This window comes from Chelonia mydas, chromosome 13, assembly GCF_015237465.2.
Source record: "Chelonia mydas isolate rCheMyd1 chromosome 13, rCheMyd1.pri.v2, whole genome shotgun sequence".
NCBI classification, from domain to species: Eukaryota; Metazoa; Chordata; order Testudines; family Cheloniidae; genus Chelonia; species Chelonia mydas.
In genome coordinates this window covers 18,276,559-18,298,742 of record NC_051253.2, presented here as the reverse complement: position 1 = coordinate 18,298,742, position 22,184 = coordinate 18,276,559, and the positions used below count along the sequence as shown (strand labels likewise).

At 38.4% G+C, this 22,184-nt stretch overlaps 1 protein-coding gene across 12 annotated transcripts in view; it reads left to right on the top strand.

Annotated features, from left to right (window-relative positions):
* Positions 1-22,184, top strand: part of NCOA3 (nuclear receptor coactivator 3) — a 166,089-nt gene that overhangs the window by 91,404 nt on the left and 52,501 nt on the right. For 8 of the 12 annotated variants that reach the window (XM_037916010.2, XM_043526683.1, XM_037916005.2 and 5 more), the window contains one exon: positions 14,928-15,003. The gene's annotated coding sequence lies outside the window, so the exon portion shown is untranslated. Of the gene's footprint in view, positions 1-4,660; positions 4,847-14,927; positions 15,004-17,847; positions 17,887-22,184 lie in introns of those variants that run through there. The other 4 variants (XM_043526684.1, XM_043526685.1, XM_043526687.1 and 1 more) reach the window with 2 other exon arrangements.

Below are 22,184 nucleotides of genomic sequence, written 5' to 3'. Positions count from 1 at the left end.
AAAATGGTAGGCTTTGTGTGCTCATGAATATGCTTTTAGTTGACGGCTTTTGTAAAAAATGAGTTCATCATACCTTGCTGGTGATTCTTCCTTCCGTGAAGACCATTTTTCTTCTCTCCTCTTCTTTGCCTGTTTCTCTTTCCCTGTATTTGTCCTTAGTCTCTTGGCTCTCATCTAACATTTTCCCTGCATTCACCATCATATTCAGAAAGAAATGAAACCAGTTTTTGTAATGCCACTTCACCATGCCTCCTAACTGCATTCAAGACCATTATCCATATTCTTCATATTGCAGTCAAAAAAGGTTTGCCCTTCCACTCCCATAATAGCTTTATGGGGCAGAGGGGGGGGGTCTATTGTTTCCATTCATATTGAGATGTCACAGATGTGTATGCTCTTCTGAATTCTTTTCTGTCTTCAAGCTATTATGGCCATTGCTCCTTTGATTCTCTTCTCAGGCAAGCTGCAGTAGGCTACACAAAAAGGAATTTAGGTCACAAATAACTTAAATGTATTCTACTTGAGCTAGAGGAGGAAAACTGGCTGATTTTTTAAAAATTATTCATTAAATGTATTAAAAATATGGCAAAATTGATACAAATATTATTCTACCAGTTCTATAAAAATTATGATAGGCTTGACTCTACAACAATAGCAGTGTAAATTTTTAGTCTGTAGAAGCAGAAGTGTGCAGTTGATAAAGTGATAAGTATAGCTTTAATACTTTAACTAAAGCTGTAGAGTAAAAGATGGCTGGTTGTTTTTCTGTCTACCTGTACCAGTAATATACCGTCAACGTACCAAGAATGCCTCATAAAGTTTGAGTTTAAAAAAAAGTCCTTTTATTTTCAGTAGTTTTTCTCATTTTAAGATAGGTAAATATTAAAATATTGTGTTTACTATATAAAATAGATCTGAAAACACTTTAATGATACAGAATATTACAAAAATAGTTCTCATTCTCTGTTTTATCCGAGATGCATCTCTAGGTGTTTGGGTATCCGGTACATAAAGTGTACACACAGGACATGTCCTCATGCTACCTCTTTAAAGAGCAAGAAGGTTTAGAAAGTTCAGACTGCACTTTAAACATACAGGTATTTATTTTGGCACTGTATCTTCTTCAAGATGGATATTTTTCAAGAAAAAATTCAGATAGCAGAGGAACTAGTGGGAATTCAGAGAAATATATCAATCGACTACTACATAATTACATTTTTGTAGTAAGGTAAAAAAAGTAAATAGTCACACATGCATGTGTATGTGTGAGTAGAAATAGTACTCTTTTGTATTCTGCAACATTTTCTATTAAAAAAAATCTTTAATATCAGATATCAACAGTTTCTTAATTACACATCCATTGGGCAAGCCATTTAAGTGTAGAAAGATCAGATATCTACAAAAACAGGAAACTATTTTGTGTGCCCTCCCTTAGTAGCCCTGAACTGTATCATACATACCCTTTTATGGATGTCTACTGGGTTTTCCAGTTAAAACTAATGTGGCATGTAAAATATACTTGAGGGTCACACACTTCGTTGCTTATGCAGGCTCAGCTCTGTGTGCTATACAACTTTTTAAGTGCAAATGGCTTTTCACTTTTTCCAAAAAGAACACATATAGTGAGAATCTGTGGATGGTTTATAACCTCTAGCAATTTTACAGGACATAGCCATTTAACCTAGATTGTCATCTAAGATGCTCCTTTTTTTTGTTATTTCAGTTTCATATTTTTTATATTTTGTATTGGTTGGTAATTGAATCTAGGATCAGACATAATCCCCTTAAAAGTTTGGGCTCGTTGAAAACTTTTAATAACTTTTAATCATGTGAGACCCTGCAGTTTAGGAATAGTCACAGCCCAAGACAAAATCAAAAGAAATTGCCTACTAGAGCAAACTACATTTCCTGTCTTCCGGCACCAGGTAGTTTGTGGTATGGGTACTATATTTTCTAAAGGCCTGTGTATTTATGAAATAATACACAAACTACTGCAGGCATATCTTCCATTGATTTATGCCCTGGCCCCTTGTTCATATACTTTGCTGGTCATTGTGCGAAAAGTGCTATTGACTAGTCCTCTTCCTGCCCACAAATTTGTTTTCACCATACAACTTAGCTTCTAGTCCTTCTACTGTGTTATAGTCACCTTTAGCAGTACCTGTGTTGTTGTGTTTTGCAAGTATTTGTGCAGTAAGACTCTCCAGAGACTGCAATTTTTCAAGGTTAAGATGAGAAACTATTTTGTTATTTATGTAAACCAAACTGTACACCCAGTGAGAGAGAGAGCAGAATATTAAGCTGCTGCCTGCAATATGTGTAGACAATAACATTCCTATGCCTGCAGCACCAAATGGGTGTGCCTGATTCTCCTCTCACACCAGTGGAAACTAGATTTTACAATTTTCAGTAGAGTCAATAGGATTCTGTGCATTGATGCCTAGAATATTCCCTGAAATTTTGGAATTGATCAAATGTGATGCTCAAAAGTTATCACATTACAGAAAGACTGAGAAATGCCATCAGGTTGAGTGTAAGGCTTGCTTTGATCAGGCAGTAATGGTGAAATTGTTTTCTCCAGACATCAGCATCAATAACAAAATTTAAATCCTTAAGATAAATTTACAGAATCCCCACTGGAGAATTATATATGGTGGAAGTAAGAATATTGTGTACTTCTCTCGTGCATTTCATTTGATAATATGAAAGAGCTTTACCAATATTAGTGTCAGGACACCATTGAATAGTACTGGGTAAGGTAATACTTTTATACATAGGGAAATGAGACACAAAGGATAGGTGATTTGAGTATTCTGTACAAATACAGCTGTTTGCTGGAGTTTGCCACAGTTTCCAGCTGATAACACTATATATGTTTATAATGTTGTTATTCAAGCACTAGAGAGAGGAGGAGGAAGTGATGAGTCTGATGTCCTGGTTGCATGGGCTGATTGAGCTGTTGTAAGAGATATGTGTTTTCCACTGAATGCATCCGATGAAGTGAGCTGTAGCTCACGAAAGCTTATGCTCAAATAAATTGGTTAGTCTCTAAGGTGCCACAAGTACTCCTTTTCTTTGTGCCTTCATCAGTTAGATCTTAGCTTTTGAGAACTGATGGCAAAAGTAGAATGGAGAGACAAAGCTGTGACCAAGGTATATGGGTCACTATTGTAAAAAGGCTAGGTTTCCTATATGTTGATTGAAAGAGACTCACTTTTTAAATAGTGGGTATCACAGGCACCAGCTTTCTCTGGGCCCTAGGGGTGCTCAACCCTCTGCTGCACCCGAGGTGCCACCCCCACCCGACCCTTCCCCCCAGGTCCCACTGCCGCCCTGCTTCTTCCCACCCCTGCTCCGCCCCTTCCAGCCCAGTTCCGCCCCATCCTCTGAGCATGCTCCATCCGCACTCCTCCCCCTCCCCACCAGCATCTCCTGTACGCTGCGAACAGCTGATTGCAGCAGGTGGCAGGGAGGCACTGGGAGGGAGGGGAAGGAGTTGATGGTGGGAGTGGGCACTGGCAGATGGGAGGCACGGGGCAGGGGAGCAGGTGGCTGCCGATGGGTGCTAAGCACCCACTAATTTTTTTTCCATGGGTGCTCCAGGGCTACTTGCTCCAAGTCCTACTTGCTCCCTAGCGGCTGGCTCAATCTTCTGTGTCATGGCGATCAATCCAGTCCCTCCTCTGGGTCCTGCTTTTATCTCTGGCTCGCACTTCTTGCCTCTAAGAGCAGTGAGGGCAGAAACATAGATTTGCATCCCCCGAATATTTCCATTGCAAGGGCACTAGCCCTCTCCCACCCCCCCACCCATCCGTTCCATTGCCCCTAACTGTACATAAATTCTGAGATTTAATTGACACAAAGCTTAAACTAAAGTTTAAAGATTTAGTTGATATGTTTTTGAACATCCTGACTTTTGATGATATTACATGCAGAAAATGGAATGCCTATCATTTGAACATATATTTCTTGGAATGTTTTTACTGAAAGCTATTTTTGGACAAGTTTAAAAGCTAGCTCTGAAATTTGTTGGCTGCCTGACACAGATCACGTGTGTAAAGTAAGTTTCATTTTGAACATAGCAGTCAGTTTTCCCCCAGGACCTCTGTTGCAGGTTTGTTCGTTTAATCTAAAACTGGTACTCAATGCAGCTCTTGGGGGGAGGGTTGTTTTTTGTTTTTTTAATCACTGATTCTAAACATGTGGGTGACAAGCTTTTTAAAACATTTCTTAAATTTTCCCTGTTTTATAATCCTTACCAAAATGGAAAACTTGGAATGAGATCAGTTGAAAATCTAAACACGTATTTATATAATGCTGTAGTCTGCATGTAATGAGTCCATTTGGCATCTTCAAGTGATTCAGTTATAACAATGCAGTAGGACTGGAAGGAGTTAATGCTAATTATAATGCTGTGGTAATGCTGAACCTGCCATTCTCAGGAGATCTAAGAAGCAATCTATCAGGGTATGTTGGATCCTAGCTTCCTTAGGTCCCTCGAGACATTTGGCGGAGTGGAATTGCAGAACAAAAATATACATTCTGACATCTTCAGAGTTTCAGGAGGGGGAATGGACTTGCTGATGACTGGGCAGGGATCACGTGTATTTAGTGAAACAAACTGATGAGTTTAGTTGATTATATTTCCTGTTTTCACCAGGAACTTGATGAGTGCTCTCAGTTTTTGTAAGTGTTAGATGGTATGTTGCTGTCTCCAAGAAGAAAGTGATAATGGTTGCTGTTGAAAACTGGCAGACTGAGCTCTAACTGTACTGAAACTGTATATTTGGAAGATTGCCTCCTCCCTTTTAAGGGAAAAATATTTCCCTAGCTGATTGGTTAAAAGGTAAGAGCTCTCATATCTGTATCAGCTTGCATGTAGAAAAATGTCTCTGTCAAGAACAATGTCTTACAGGAACTAATGGATTGTGTGAGAAGATAATGAAAATATGGTAATCACTTAATTTGCATCAGCTTTCATTAATGGAGCAGTATTAAGGTTTTGGTGTTTATTGTATGCCTATTCTGATATTAAACATATTTTGTCAGGAATGTACAAATGAATAAAATTACATTGTTTTAAAGATCTAGTTATCAAAATTTCAGGAATAAGAACAAAGCATCTGCTGTGCATAATGACAGTAATCTTCATTGTTTGTCTTCCCATAAACTTCAATTTTAGAAGATTTGCGAACTTTCTGCATGAGTAAAAGGAAAAAAATGAAAACTTGTGAAGACTGAATTTTTAAAACAAATCCCCAGTTATATATTTAATGTTTTTAATTCAAACTTTAAAATGTTCCATCATTTGGCATACATTTGCATACTAATCCAACTGGTATCTTTATTCACATTAAAGTTATGAAAAGAAATGGTAGATGATTCTGTTGGGTTTTTTTAAACAATTCAGTTGGCTATTTGAAAGCAAGATCAAATTATTAATATCAGTATCAAATATTAAAATAAAACTTGTACAGCTGAGGGTGGGGGACCAGGAATCCACATTACTTTTACCATTTATTCTTTCCCTCAAAAATCCCCATCAGGCACATGTGTGTATTTTGGACAAAGACTTGTCTCGGCAGAGCTTCCAACCTTTGACAGCTGAGGGTCCCAACTCTAATTCCCATGTGGGAGTGAAATGCAAGTAAACACTTAGAATGTAAATCACAGATTAATCATATATTTCTAGAAAATAGGTGTTTCAAAGCTCTTATGTATTCTTTATGTCCAGAATTGTCAAATCTGAAAATTATATGTAAAAACCTATTTTTCTCTTACATAGAATACAAATTTTAACACAGGTCATTTATATTAAAAACAAATTATCCTGTATGTAGTTATTGTAAGTAAATAAATCATGTAAATGTAATTTCTGTCCTGTTTTGACTACACTGATCTAACTGGACTTACGCTGTTGTAAATACTGTTGTCTTGTCTTCTGTGTCAGTCTACAACAATGGTAATGACATACCATTGACATAATCATATAACACGGTCTAATTTTGTCTATAATGTCCAAGTACTTACGTTGGACATCTATTTGGGTAGCATGAAAGCCAATAGATTCCACTGTAGTAGGGAGAAATGTCAATCCATTGAAACTTATGATGTGGGTAAAAGAAAAATGACTTTCTTTTAAAAGTTATCTTTGTATTTACCATGTTTGCTTTTTTTTAAGCTTTCCCTCAGTTCTTTTAATGAGATTTCATTCATTTTGAAGCTTGATATAATTTACTGTTTCCTTTAATTTAAAATTATAATCATCCCTCGTATAAATTGACATTCCACTGTGGTGCCATGGATCCTATCTAGTACGTGTAAATATTATTTGTCACCCTTCAGATGCAGCTAAAGTGATGGTCACTTAATTTGTGTGACTGGTCCTTAGAGCTAGTAATCTGAAGTGGGACTTGTTCTGTGTAATGTGACAGTGACTACAGCATATATTGTGAAAGACATCAAATCACTGCAAAGGCTAAGGCGGTGCTCATGGTTGGCATGAAGATGGATGTCTTAAAAATTCCAAAGGTATAAAATGAACCTTCTTATCAACCAAGTTGGGTGTGACTAGTTAAATAAAAACAGAGCTAGAAGTAATTAAAAGTAATAAACATTTAACTAAGGAAACAAAACACAAGTCATATGGCAGTATTTTCAGGTTTTGAATTTAAATCTGTATGAGCATAAATTGTTTTTGTACTCTGGCACTAATTGTTACATTCTTCTGAATTTTATGTCCATATTGCAGCTAGGATTAATGACATGAAGTTAAACTTTCAAGCTTGTGTGCATCCCTATTATGAGTTGTACTAGTTATTGATTTAGTAATATTTATTATGTTGAGTGTATTATGTAGATTTGTACTACTGAGCCTGTATTCTTTCTTGCTACATTGTGGCTTATGAAGCAATGTGTGTCAAATGGTCAGAGAACATTGTATTTAAGTGTATTTTTAGTCAGAAAAGTGACTGTAAAAATGACATCTTGTTTCATCTTTAAGCTACGTTAGTGACTTTTATATAGCATGTGATCAGTTTACAAACCAGAATGTGCAAGTTTTGAGTCATATTGTGGTTGGGACTGCACTGAGGAAGCTTACACTGCCTGTAGTTAAGATGTTGTACCACAGCTAATTCAACAATAATCATCACTATTTCTCAGTGTGAGATGAAGGGAGGTGCTCCTTTTTAGACTCTTATTAGACACTGATTTAGTAGTATCTGAGCAGGCAGCCCGACATACTGCAGTCTATTACTGTCTTTTCTGAGGGTAGATGCTGCTGTTGAACTATCTGGACTGATATAAAAGGATGTTGGTGAGCAGTGGTTTCTTACCAATTAATCTGGTTTATCAATTCCCTTTATACTGGCCTAGACAGCACATTCTGTATTTTGGTGTTTGAAGTAGGAAAGTTTTCTTGAAAAATATGTGTTTTTTTTAAAAAGAATTATACATTTAATTGTCCAGGAAGTCTAGCGCCTGAATGCTCAAAAAGAGTTAGGAGCCTAAGTCCAAGTTTTGGGACCACTGTGATGCATAAAACTCCCACTGAAGCCTGTCGGCACCTAACTTGCTTGGCACCCAAAATTTTGCAGTAAGAGTTCCCTAGGCACCTAAGTTTCTGCCTCTGAGCATGCACATTGCTTCCTTCCTCTAGGCACCTGGGCACCTAAACCCCAGAGTGATTCACAAAGCAGAGGAAGCTGCTTAAAGTTGTGTGTGAGACTGATCCGGTAGGCATGCTCAGAGGCCGCCTACTGGATCGAGCCTATCAGGTAAGTTCACACAAAACAGCTGGGGGTGGGCTGGAGGAGGACTTCCCTCATAACTTTTAGCTCAGTGTTTTGGATACTCACTTGGGGTGTGGCTGGTTGCCCCTCCACTGAAGGGATCTGAATTGGGATTTGTCACCTGTTGGTTGAGTGTTCTAACCATTCGACTGTGGGATATTCTGATGTGGGGCTTCCCTCAGTCTCTCTATTGTCAAAGCTGTTGCACTCTGGATAAATTATTACTCATTGAAGCAGGGTGACTGGTTCCTAGGTCTCCCACCTCCCAGGTCAGGCTATGTAGTCATTCTCACGCGTGTGTTTCTGCACACACGCACACCGACACACACTGTGAAAGAGAGAGAGAGAGAAGCTTCCAGAAATAGGGAACACAAATGACACATTAGGGGAAGGGGAGAAATATTCAAAGCATTCTAATGCATACAGTTTTTTTTAATGCTGTCCTGTCATTTTAATATATGCAAAGTGAACAAGAAGCAAGTTAATTGTCATATCTGAAAAATAGCAGCCTCATGTGCATAGTGTTTACTAAACATTGCTGGGAAATTGGTAAATGGAGCCTGACAAGACCAGTACAAAATCCATCGTCTCCCTAAAACGGGATGTGTGATAATACAATAATACAAAAGCTTATGCTCAAATAAATTTGTTAGTCTCTAAGGTGCCACAAGTAGTCCTTTTCTTTTTGCGAATACAATAAGGATGTGTGTTGGGTTAGGAGTATTTAACATGTTGCAACAAGGGGTACATTGCTGGAGTTCAAGATTCTAAAACCTCTGTGCACAATATTTTTAGTGACAGCCCCGTTTCAGTGAATTGTATTACCAGGCTTCTCCTCCCCTGCCCCTTTAATCTATATAATTTAACTGCAAAATAGCTTGGGGGAGGGGAAGTAAACTAAATTTGTATAATTTGAAAGAGTCTTATGTTAAAGAGTTACTTTATTGACTGATGTGCAAGAAAATTAGGATAATGCTGTGTAGGTACAACTGGCAAAATGTATTGTTTCTCCCCTTGAGATGCAAGGACAGATACATTAGTCTCAAAAGATATATTACACCTTTCTGGTACAAAACAGTTTGTTATATTGCACCAAAGTGCTCTATTAAAGCCCATAGTAATTACCTATTTTCTGTTACCTATTTGCATAGCTTTGACATAGCATACTGTCATATCCACAAAGCTATAGTTACGGCTTCAGTGGTAGTTTCACTGCATGCTCCCTTTTTTTTTTTTTTTTTTCAGGGATTTAGAACTAAGCTGTTCTAATTTGCATTGGTCTAAAGATTAGCATTTATCTTGTATTTTATTGTCTTCTTAAATGCCTTATTAGCTATCTTTAAAGCAGGAGATGAAAAGGGTTTTATGTATTTTTGCCGATCTATATAATTACAAAAAAAAATTGGTATCTAATTTGGATTTAACATACATTGGTTCATTTGCTATGAATTGTTTTTTTTTAATTTCTAAAACAGTCCATCCAGTTCTAGTCAAATTTCATATAGCTGCTGTCTATGCCATGAACAATACTGTAGCTGGTTAACAGTCTTACCTGTTCTATTAAAACTGTATCTAAATTGGTAACCTCTAAATTTTATCTCATCTCTAAGACTGATGTGACTGAAGTTTTATCCTTCAGCTGCTACCACCATTTCTGCTCCAGATTCATGACCAACTTTCTTCTTCCATGAGTATATTGCTGTGGTTTTGACCATTTCCCCATTTCTTTGAAATTGGCTACTCACTTCCCACATATGTTGAATATGATGGTTACATCCCACCTGTCAGGTGATGTGATCACTTGTATTTGCTTCTGGAGGTAACTTAAATTAATCATTTTCTATCTTTTATTTATCTGAGCTCACATAAGAACTCCAGCAAGGTTGTCTTCTGTTGCTTGTGAATTCTGAGACCAGGCTTTATATTATGTCCTCCTCATTTAACCATTCCATCTTTAGCTCTAAAGAAAGTTTCTTTGCTTTAGCATTTTTAAAAAGTTTTCTTCTATCTTATGACTGAATACTGACTGTGGTCTTACATTTGATAATTGAAATATATAAACTGAGGTTTATAGGTAATGGAATAGAACTTGTTACTGTAGGGTATAAAATTCATTATTTCTGTAGCTAAAGCAGGGCAATCTACTGAATGTAAGTATGTCAAGAAGTGTAATTAGATGAAAGCACACATAAAGATCTTCCTATATAAGTGAATACCAGACTGTGTAAACAGTCTTGCTTTACTGTTGAACAGATACTTTGTAGACAGGAAATGGAAGACTCATATGATGAAGGTTCATATGATGAAAAGACTCATATGATTGGTGTTGTGAGACTTAGCAGAGACATTGATTGTAGAGACTCAGGTACCAAGTTTTGAGAATTGGGGTTGTGCTGGGATTGAGTTCTCTGTTCTGCCAGGTGCCTCCTGTGTGCCTCTTTTAATAGCCTACGGTCACGCTCAGTGCTTAATTTGTAATGAAAGAGGTGCCGGGGCTCAAGCACTTTTTTTTTTATATTCATAATGGATGCAGCAAGCCCAGAGGTGCTGGGACTATGAACTGCAAAGCCTAGAGGTGCCAGGGCTCAGTCCTAGCAAGCTCTGGAGCAAATTAAGCACTGGTCACGCTACCAGCAACCAACCTCAGTTTCCCTTTTTGGAGTATTCAAATAAAAATTCACCAAGTCTTTTTTTTTTTTGGGTCAAAAATACCCCTCCTTGCAGGCTAGGTTTATTAATATAAAATAAACTGCCAAAAAACCCTCAAAATCCCAGAACCAATCTGTTCCTAAATCCACACAACACAAGGTTTCTCTTCTTCCTCCCAGTCTTCCAGGGAGCTTTGCATGGTCAGGATGTCTCCCAGGCATAGGCACCGACTCCATGGGCCCTGTGGGGCTGGAGCATCCACGGGGGAAAAAAATGGTAGGTGCTGAGCACCCAACGGCCGCCCCCTCAGCACCCCCTGTCAGCGCCCCCTCAGCACCCCCAGTGCCTCCCGCCTGCCAGCGGGCCCTGCAGATCAGCGCCTCCCCGCACCTCCCAACCACCATAATCAGCTGTATTTCGGCAAGTGGGAGGCAGAGGAGGGAGGAGTGAGGATGTGGGGCACTTGAGGAAGGGAGCGGAATTGGGCAGGAAGAGGCGGGGCAGGGGTGGGGCCTTGGAGGAAGGGGTGGAGTGGGGGCAGGGCCTGGGGCAGAGCCAGGGGTTGAGCACCCCTTGGCACTTTGGAAAGTCGGCACCTGTGCTCCCAGGCCTCCCTGCTTGGAGAGCTTTCCTCACTCTCGTCAGACCCTTCCACAGTTTACTGAGGTTCCTTTGTCTCCACTCCCTTTCCCTTAACTGTGGACTCCTGCTGCTCTTTATAGGACATTAACCCTGATCTCTCCCATGTGTGGCTCATTCTGTAATCAGGGACGAGCCACCCTGTTATGTGCAGTAATTTAGCTTAGTTTTATAGTGTCTGTAATAAAGCACACTAATACACTAGATGATCATCAAGAAATAAACTTGCAACTTTTCAGATGGTGCACAGTGCAATGGCCTTGCTCTGATCAGAAGAGGAAGCCTCTGGTTTTAGGATAGGAATAATGGAATTGCACCTTGCAGGATGTGACAGTGTAGGTTTTCAATAGCATGAGAATAGCCAGGTTTTAGTGAAAGTAAAGATATATGTTTCAGTGAAAAGTCTGAAATGATGAAGTCACTATTTAATAGCTTTATTATATCAGCTAAAAAATATTTCACATAAACATAGAGTAATACTGACCTGAGTTATAATGTGCTCACTCCCTTTTGATATGTGGTAATATTTTACCATATTCAGTTTGATTATATATTTGTTTCGTTTATCTACCAAAATTTCCATTTCTCTTGTTTTTTACATTACTCTAGCTCTTCTCCATGCAGTAGGACTTACAGTGCCTTAGTAAAGACCATTCCAAGTTGTCATTCAGGAAAGGTGGTCCTGTAAGGTGTCTGGCCAGAGCAAATTAATGAAAATACTAATCTAGATAGTCTTTTTACACTGGAAAGACCTTCCTGTAGGATTTATCAAAAACTGTAGTTATTCTGCACCACTAGACTTCTTTCAGAAACTATATTCCATCTTCCCTTTTAAACTGGTCATGTGTTTACATTCTAGTTCGTAGTCTACTTGGGTAGAATTGAAAGGCACAGACTGGTGCTACAACCAAACCAGTCACTAACCCTCAGGCATACTGCCAAAGTTGCTGTGCCCAATAACTTTGATATATATATATATAGGGGTTCTTTTTTTTAATTTTTCTCTGTGATGCAGTGGATTTGATGTTTCATACGGTGCACACTCTGCCTACAAACAGGATTTATAAACCTGCTTCCCCACCAAAAAATGACAATGATTGTTATCAAAATATATTTCTTTATTGTACCTAGACTTGCAACACAGCAGCCTGGAAGTCAGCTTAAACCAGTCTTTGGGCTATGTGACTGTTTTCTCTTTCAGCCCACCTATCAACCACCTATTTCTTCCTGGTTATCAGTAATGACAGACAGGATGGGGCATAGTTACAGAAATAGCTCGTAGATGACTGTGTATTAAATTCTTTTAAACTATAATTAGTGAATGAAGCATAAATATTGCTAAATCGGTATATTCTGTCTTGACTGGCCCATATCACTAATGTTGTGAATATGCTGAAAATGGGAATGGTAGATACACAATGACTGAAAATTGGTTAATCTATACACAGTTTACTCTTAAAGCTTTTAACTTGTTTTGTGATAGCTGGGGCTGTTGCGTGAATAGCAGTTATGAACAAAAGTCACCAAAGCTTCAAATTTAATCTAAAATTATCTAGAATTAATTGTAAGCAATTTACATGTCAGAGTTTTCAAACTTTTTCATAGTGTGGACCACTACTTAATACATTTTCAGTTTTTCCATTTTCAATCTCATAACAGCTGTATGGTAATTGCAGCAGTTGCTTAAATGGAAAATTAATATGTGCAAAGTATTTAACACTTTAGCTGTCTTAATGTGCCTGAGCAGTTGAACATTTCAAAACTATTCATTTTTTTAGAACATGTTTTGAGATCTCAAATCTCTTCCATAAGATGACTTCTTCTGTAAGTGACTCTCTGTCAACCCTGTCCAGTCCGTGTCAGTGGTTCAGATGTTCACTGGGATTTCTTTTGGTGATTAGGCAAACTGTATTGGTACTTGCATGGATTTGCCCGCAAGAAAATCAATTATTGCAGGATTCTGAAGAAGAATGGACGCTGCTGTACAGTGTTTAGTTCCAACAGGTTTTCCAAACTGATTTGAGATTGATGACTATGGTGACTTCACAATCACTTAACAAAATCAAAATTTGACTTAAAATTTAGAAATTTTAATATTAATCTCTAAAATAATTAATGATGTCTTGACAAACCTATTTGGTCATCTGCAGGCAAATTTCACTTCTCGTTTTCTTCCTACGGTCTCTTCAGTAGAGAACTTCTGTAAGTGGTCTCTGTAGCCCTTTTGGGGGTAATATCATGCCATTGAAGATTGAATATTGTCAGTAATTAGTCAGTAATAAGGCTGATTTGAGTTTTTACTGAGATACCCATCTGAAGGGCTTCATTTTCTGTAACGTCCAAATGTAATTAAGGGGTTTTGATGGAGCAAATAGTGCTTAGCACTATTACGAATTATTTTTTTCACTTTTTTTGGTCTTCATTCTAGTTTCTGTGATTTGTGGAGGTTGATTTAGCATAAAACACTATTACAAAGGTGTTTAATTAGGAGACAGTTTACTCCTGATGCTTATTCTTATGTGACCACGTTGTCAATCACCCCTCTAATTGGTAAGTCTGTTCATATGAATAAAGCTATAGTCAGTATTGTCAAAGAAGTGGTTAAAACAGCAGATGACTTCATACACACCCAGTTGATCTGAAAGGCTTCAGTTTAATTTCTTAAGAAATGATCTGCTTGGATAAAGCTCTTCACCTGACTACTAGTGATTATCTACTAAGTAGTCTGAGTAGAAGTATCAATTTTGAAACTCTTGATTTTGGATAGGACTATAGTGTGTACTTTTACATGTGAATGCCTCATAAATATTTCCCAAGAGCAATTTATTTTTCTAATTAGCTTGAACAGCCTCTGCTTTACATAGTGCTTCAAGCAGTTTTCAATAAATCAATTCAATCACGCAGCTGTTGTTTGAAACTTTTCCTTAAGTTACTGTAATTCTGAATAGAGACCCAGAAATGCTCACTAATTAGTACACTTAATCATACCTTGTACAATATGCACCACAAAATGGAATATTTATTCTCAGAACTTCACAGGAAAAGTAGGCAGTAGGAACTTGACAATGTACACTTTTTCCTTCTGCTTTGAAAATAGTTTGCTGTTCTTGCATGATGCACACAGCAGTGTGCTCATGTACAGGGAAGATGTGTCTGTAGGCTCAGTTTTTACTGGCTGGTCATAATGTTACAAAAATTCTCATTTTGACCTGGAACTTTCCATGCTTGGTCTTGGATGTGTGTTTTGAAGGAGAATTAAAACTGAAAAACTGGCTGTAGCAATTATCTTTTCTGAATGAAGGAAAAGAAAATGTTTCAACTTTTAAAAGGAATTTAAGACTTCTTTTGTACACTGATAGTTCTAAAGGATGAACTTTTAAAATTACAAACTTCACAAGTGACTAGACCTTCCTATGTACGAGAATTGAATACATTTTTTAAATGATGTAGTTGTAAACAGTTGTAACATCGCTTTGTTGTTTTGTGTATATAGTAAGTGGTAGAGTCGAAAACCTGTGGAGTTATGAAGAGAGCATCACAGATGGCTTCTTTCTTTTCCTTTTTAAAAAATGTAAAGGAGAAAAATAAAACATAACTTATCTTAATGTACTATTAGAGATGCAACATAAACTTTGGAATTGCAAAATTAAATGTTCCAATAACAATGTGATCTTGTCCAACAATTACAGTAAAGAATAGCAACAGCTGTGAAGCAGGTTTCAAACTGGAAATCTCCAGATTAGAATAAATAAAAGGTTTTTTAAAATTTTAAACACTTCATGTTTAACTTTAATATTAACTATAAAATAAAAAGAGCAATATTTATGTATAGGTTTTCTTTTCCAGGAGGTGATTTACAATGATTACTGATCCTGATGGTCCACTGAAAAGTCTTCTCTGCTTGAATGTGTGTTAAGGACAAGTAAGTGACTGCTTTTAAATCCTGGCTATATCCAGCTGAAAAATGACTCCTCCTTCCTCATTTAAAGCTATTAAATTCAAGTGTAACTACAAAGACCATAAAAGTTGTACTCACAATATTTAACCACTTGACTGCTGCCAGAAAGTGTCCTCTAAGTGCAATTTCTTATAGAATCTTATCCAAATAAATAGATCATCATCTGTATCTATGGTTATCCAAAACTATACAAATTGTTTTCTGTTATATGAATAATGTTTTTAGTCAGTGTCATTGGAAAACTATGGTGCTATTATTTACCCATACTTGTTTTCAAAGGAAGTGGATAACAAGGAATGAAATTTCTTAATGGACTTCCCAATGGTTCTCTCTCTTAATAATAATATTAGATTATTAAATCAAAGTTGAAAGAGGTGACTTATGAGATTGTGGGTTGTTTTTTTTAAACAAACTGAAATCTTACAATTTAGATATTAATGGGCTAGTCTGAGTTATATCATGGTTTTTTAGAGAGTGAATTGTTTAATATTTTTATTGATATAAAAATTAAAAATAAGATGGTCTTCCTAGAGATTGGATGAAAAGTATCCATGTGATTCTTCATAATTGGCCATAACGGGAATGGTGACAGCCTTGCTGTGCCTTCTTCACTCTGAATTTTTTAAATGTTAGAACAGTCTACTTACTATAACACTAAATGCTACAAATCCATATTTCTAGTAAAGTGTTTATAGATGGATAAGAATTTTAAAATTAATATTAAAGTTGCAATTTTGTGTGCATAAGTAACCACTTTCCTGCACAAGTTAAACCTTTATAACAAAGCCATTTACAATTTTTTGGCCTGAAAATATGTTCCTCAGTAGTTATTGTAAGTTGCATGACTACAAAATTAATAAATAAAGCTGAAACTACCAAGCTCAACATTTTTGTACTCCTGTTCGTTGAAAACTACCATGTTGTTTTAACCATTTAATTTCTGTATATCATATTGCTTTTGGGGGTGGGGGGGTGCTATTCTGTTCATTGTATTGTAAATGTACTATGCACGAAGTTAGGGGAAGTTATCTTGTATGTTTTAGTAATATATTTAATGAAATGTTTCTTAATTCTAACAAACCATAAGCCAAAGAATGTTCAAGCGTGGTGGTTTTTTGAAAAATGGCCCACTGAAGGCAATGGGGTTGCACAGGTGCAACTGAGGGAAGAATTTTCCCTGTGGAATCCTACTGGTTAGCACTACTGAAGCATGCGCCAGAAAGAAGCTATCACGTTTTAGCTCACAGGTTGAGTTTACAGGACTGGCTGGCACTTGCAAACTTTATTTTACTAGTAAACTGAGGAAGTTTTGATTTCTGTTCAGAGACACAAATTTGGAACGCACAATGCCATTTTTTCAGAGACACTTTTCCAAGTAGTGCCTCACTTCAATAAAATATCCAGTTTCTTTTTAGAAAAACATGAAGCACCTGTACTAATTGCACCTTCATATTTGTTGGATAAACAGCATTATTGCTGTGTTTTTAATTTGTGATTTTTGCATTAGTAACTCACTGGATAATTGGTTCTGTTGCTAAGGTCTCTTGTAGCTTGAGGAATAGTGCAGGGTAGCTATTAAGAGTTTGCATGGTAGGTCCCTATACAGCCTCTGTGGGCTTGCTTGGTTAAGAAACTGCAAAGCCTTCTTAGGCATTACATGTTTTTCCAAGCCTCCTTAGGGGTGATGGTAATATTGGTAGGGAAAGAAAAAGTCATACATAGGCAATGTTTCAGGCTTACGTCTGGAGAAGTTGCCACAACCTTTATGGCCCCCAAATAAGTGATAGATATGCTATAATAAGGAGGTGGGGAGCTCTGCTTAAACAATTCTCTGCTCTTCTTTCTTCCTCCCCCCAATAACCCAAGCATTGTAGCTTAAGAAAAAATCCTCCCTTTTTAAAACTACCTGAATAGACATAGTGTTACATACTCTAATTCTTTCCTCTTTAGGTTTTTCAGATAACAGATAAAGTCTGTATATTTTTCTATTTAATTAAATTACTAGCTTTCATTTTTAGCAACATGGGTATATGCTACTTTAAGTAATACTGAAATCAAATGATATTTCTAGTATAAATTCTAAATTGCTAAATTCAATCCTGTTAGCATGTCAACTTCTAAACTGCATCACACTGAAATTTAACATTTTATATCCAGGCTATGTTCAGCAATTTAAAATATTTTAAACTGTTTTGGTAGCTTCTTTTAAATTAAGAAATGTGCACTGTGCTTCTGACATGTTTGTTGTGCCACACCCTTCCTGAGCTATCCTCAACCCTTTATCTTATTTTAAGCACTTCCTCTCTCTTTCCATAGCAGCTTCTAGCATTGCAGTGGTATGTTTCTGCCTTGGAATGCAGTTGCTGGGAGAACAGCACCAAACGTAGTGTGTATATGTGTCACCTGTTCAACGACACTTGATTCTTTCATAGCTATGTGGATTATAGACCTAGGACTTTGAGTGTGAGTGTTGAGTGTAACCTTCAGATAACTCTAATCCTAGATTTTTGCATGATCATACTGTTTACATAAATTACTTTTTAAAATTTGAAGCTTCTTGTTTATTCACATGAGCCGAACTAACTTCCTAACATTTTTTTTAATCTGCAATTTAGCTGAAGTAAATACTACTCATGCAGGTACTTGATGATATTCTGCCATCTAGTGGCAATTGGACAACTCATCATTTGTTTTTCTTGGGCACATATAAGTTGTCACTGTTTTAAATGTATTATATTTTATAAATGTACCATAAACGAACATCTGGTTTCAAAAAGGATGACATTCCTCATGTTTGCTTTTCCACAGTCATCAAACATTGGGATTTGCCTCCACTAATTTGACATGGTATGTCAAATAGGTAGTTATAAACTACAGTAACTCCTTGCGTAACGTTGTAATTATGTTCCTGAAAAATGCGACTTTAAGCAAAACAATGTTAAGCGAATCCAGTTTCCCCATAGGAATTAATGTAAATAGTGGGGGGTTAGGTTCCAGGGAAATTTTTTTTATACAGAAGACTATATTATACACTTATACACAGTACAAGTTTTAAACAAATAATTTAATACTGTACACAGCAATGATGATTGCGAAGCTTGGTTGAGGTGATGAAGTTGGAGCGTGGAAGAGGGTGGGATATTTCCCAGGGAATGCCTTACTGCTAAATGATGAACTAGAACTCAGCTGAGCCCTCAAGGGTTAACACATTGTTGTTAATGTAGCCTCATACTGTACAAGGCAGCACAAATGGAGGGAGGGGAGACAGCATGGCAGACAGACACTCACGCTGTGTTTGAGAGAGAGAGATGTGCATTGCCCCTTTAAGTATGCTGACCCCACTCTAAGTACACTGCCTTTTTAGATCAGGAAGTTGAATCAGCAGCTGCTGCCTGCAAGCTCCCTCCTTCTTGAGCCCTGTCATGCCCTCCCCTCACCCCACAGCAAGCAGGAGGCTCCTGATGCAACTTTAAGTGAGGAGTTACTGTATTTTGAATCAGAATTTGGAGCATAAATGTTTCCTGGCTTATTGTCAGTGGAGTCTTTGGCTACATTTGTATGTTTAGACATCTTTTGAGAATAGTTTTATTTTGAGCTATACTACATTTGTATTGATCTTTTTTCACTGCCCTTTAATTTTTTTAAATACTGTACTAATCTGCTATCTAGTTTTGAAGTAATCCCTTTCCAGTCAAAACTAATGCATCAATTGGTGGTGGTGTTTGTAAATATTACTTTACTATAATATTTTATAAGTGTGTTAAACAGTGTGGTAGTGTTCATATTAACACATGGAGAGTGTGTGTGTAAACAGATGTATATATTTTTTAACTTTACAGTGAGTTCACAGCAATCCAGAGCCTGCTCCTGGTTTGAGCCAGGTAGTTCTCTGTTCTGAGCAGCAATCATTAGAGATCTGCCTTGCTGTGTGAAGAATGACCTTTTGAACTCTCCATCCACAACCAACATCCTAACATAATAGCAACTGCTCCACACAATAATTTTGTTGTGTATCCCTGTCCTCTCAATTTAGCTAGCAAGAGCAAGAACAGACCGTGTTGTGGTTTCCCAGAAGCAAAAAGCAAAAGACAAGTCAGTCAAGATTAGTACATCAGGAGCAATCCACCCACTTATTTTTTTTTTTTTTTTGGCCTCTTGTCCCGGAAGAATTTAGTGTAGAATCATAGAATCATAGAATATCAGGGTTGGAAGGGACCTCAGGAGGTCATCTAGTCCAACCCCCTGCTCAAAGCAGGACCAATCCCCAATCAAATCATCCCAGCCAGGGCTTTGTCAAGCCTGACCTTAAAAACTTCCAAGGAAGGAGATTCTACCACCTCCCTAGGTAACGCATTCCAGTGTTTCACCACCCTCCTAGTGAAAAAGTTTTTCCTAATATCCAACCTAAACCTCCCCCACTGCAACTTGAGACCATTACTCCTTGTCCTGTCCTCTTCTACCACTGAGAATAGTCTAGAACCATCCTCTCTGGAACCACCTCTCAGGTAGTTGAAAGCAGCTATCAAATCCCCCCTCATTCTTCTCGTCTGCAGACTAAACAATCCCAGTTTCCTCAGCCTCTCCTCATAAGTCATGTGTTCCAGACCCCTAATCATTTTTGTTGCCCTTCGCTGGACTCTCTCCAATTTATCCACATCCTTCTTGTAGTGTGGGGCCCAAAACTGGACACAGTACTCCAGATGAGGCCTCACCAATGTCGAATACAGGGGAACGATCACGTCCCTCGATCTGCTCGCTATGCCCCTACTTATACATCCCAAAATGCCATTGGCTTTCCTGGCAACAAGGGCACACTGCTGACTCATGTCCAGCTTCTCATCCACTGTAACCCCTAGGTCCTTTTCCGCAGAACTGCTGCCTAGCCATTCGGTCCCTAGTCTGTAGCTGTGCATTGGGTTCTTCCGTCCTAAGTGCAGGACCCTGCACTTATCCGTATTGAACCTCATCAGGTTTCTTTTGGCCCAATCCTCCAATTTGTCTAGGTCCCTCTGTATCCTATCCCTGCCCTCCAGCGTATCTACCACTCCTCCCAGTTTAGTATCATCTGCAAATTTGCTGAGAGTGCAATCCACACCATTCTCCAGATCATTTATGAAGATATTGAACAAAACCGGCCCCAGGACCGACCCCTGGGGCACTCCACTTGACACCGGCTGCCAACTAGACATGGAGCCATTGATCACTACCCGTTGAGCCCAACAATCTAGCCAACTTTCTACCCACCTTATAGTGCATTCATCCAGCCCATACTTCTTTAACTTGCTGACAAGAATACTGTGGGAGACCATGTCAAAAGCTTTGCTAAAGTCTAGAAACAATACATCCACTGCTTTCCCTTCATCCACAGAACCAGTAATCTCATCATAGAAGGCGATTAGATTAGTCAGGCATGACCTACCCTTGGTGAATCCATGCTGACTGTTCCTGATCACTTTCCTCTCGTGTAAGTGCTTCAGGATTGATTCCTTGAGGACCTGCTCCATGATTTTTCCGGGGACTGAGGTGAGGCTGATTGGCCTGTAGTTCCCAGGATTCTCCTTCTTCCCTTTTTTAAAGATTGGCACTACATTAGCCTTTTTCCAGTCATCTGGGACTTCCCCCATTCGCCACAAGTTTTCAAAGATAATGGCCAGTGGCTCTGCAATCACATCCGCCAATTCCTTTAGCGCTCTCGGATGCAACTCGTCCGGCCCCATGGACTTGTGCACGTCCAGCTTTTCTAAATAGTCCCTAACCACCTCTTTCTCCACAGAGGGCTGGCCATCTACTCCCATGTTGCGATGCCCAGCGCAGCAGTATGGGAGCTGTCCTTGTTAGTGAAGACAGAGGCAAAAAAAGCATTGAGCACATTAGCTTTTTCCACGTCCTCTGTCACTAGGTTGCCTCCCTCATTCAGTCTCAGTGTAGTCTCATGATGACTCAGTTCTTGGTTCCCATTCTATCTTTTCTCTTTCGTCTCCTAAATCTTAAGAAGAAATCCAGTTGCAAGAGAATAAGAAGTGTGGATGATGTCAGGGGTAGGGCATGGTGTGTGAAAAGGGAGAGGAAGGGCATCAAGGAGAAATCCCTAGCTGCAGGGACTTCACAGCTAGTCTCTCCCAGGTCTCTGTCCCCCTTCATTTCCAACAGTGTTGACTTTGCAGCCATACCATAAACCTCCTGCAGCTTTGATCCTTCAGCCCTGGAAACCTTTGTATCAGTGGCTTGCACTTGTGTGAAAACTGGACTGCTGGTGGATTGACTCAACACAAATAGTGGTTCTTGGCAAATGGAGTCTTCAGACCCATTTTTTCCCCAGGAGATTTGCCAGCATCTGGGCTCTGTGATTTGATAGATGGAATAGTTTGCGTCCAGCCAGTTGGCATAACTATCCTGTTTCTGCTCCTGATCCTTTGACACCAATTCTTGTAACATGCATTCTTGTAGCACTGGGACAGAGAACTGAAGTTTTGCTTCCCACCCCACCCCTACTTTGGAAAATCCTGAAAAAAGGATAGACTTGGAGACAACCTTTCTGACCTGAAGTGGGCCTGCCCTCCTTGATTCTAGTACATAATGAGCCTAACTGTGCCACATTTCTATTGGACTGGATCTCCTCTCTCAGCTACAATCCTGTCCTTCAACCTAGAACACTTTGGTTTTAGCAGCATTTGGACAGACCAGTGCAGATGCGTAACCAAAGTTTTTTCCAAGGAGGTTACTGTTTGTGTCACATAGCAGGGTATGGTTGATGTCTCGCTCCTTTTCTCAGTTTTAACACACTTTACTTCCCCTCTTTGAAAAAGAAAGAGGTGAATATGTAATCCATCTTTGTTCAGCATTCTTGGAATTTCACAAAGGTGTTTTGCCCAAGTTGTGTCCAGATCTTTGTTGCAGCAGAAGTTCTGAAATGTTTACCTACCTTCAATTCATAGCTTTAAAAAGCTACGTTTGTCAGTTTTGAAGGTTATAATAAGAGACGTTAGGTCATCAAGGTTACAGTGGCATGTTGTTAGTTTAAGGATGTACTCTATTAACCTCAGAACAAGCCAAATTGCTTTGTTCCATTTTGGAAGAGACATGGAAACTTCCTGGGCTCAGAGAGTGGAAGCATCACCTTCTTTAAATTCATATGGACCTACTTA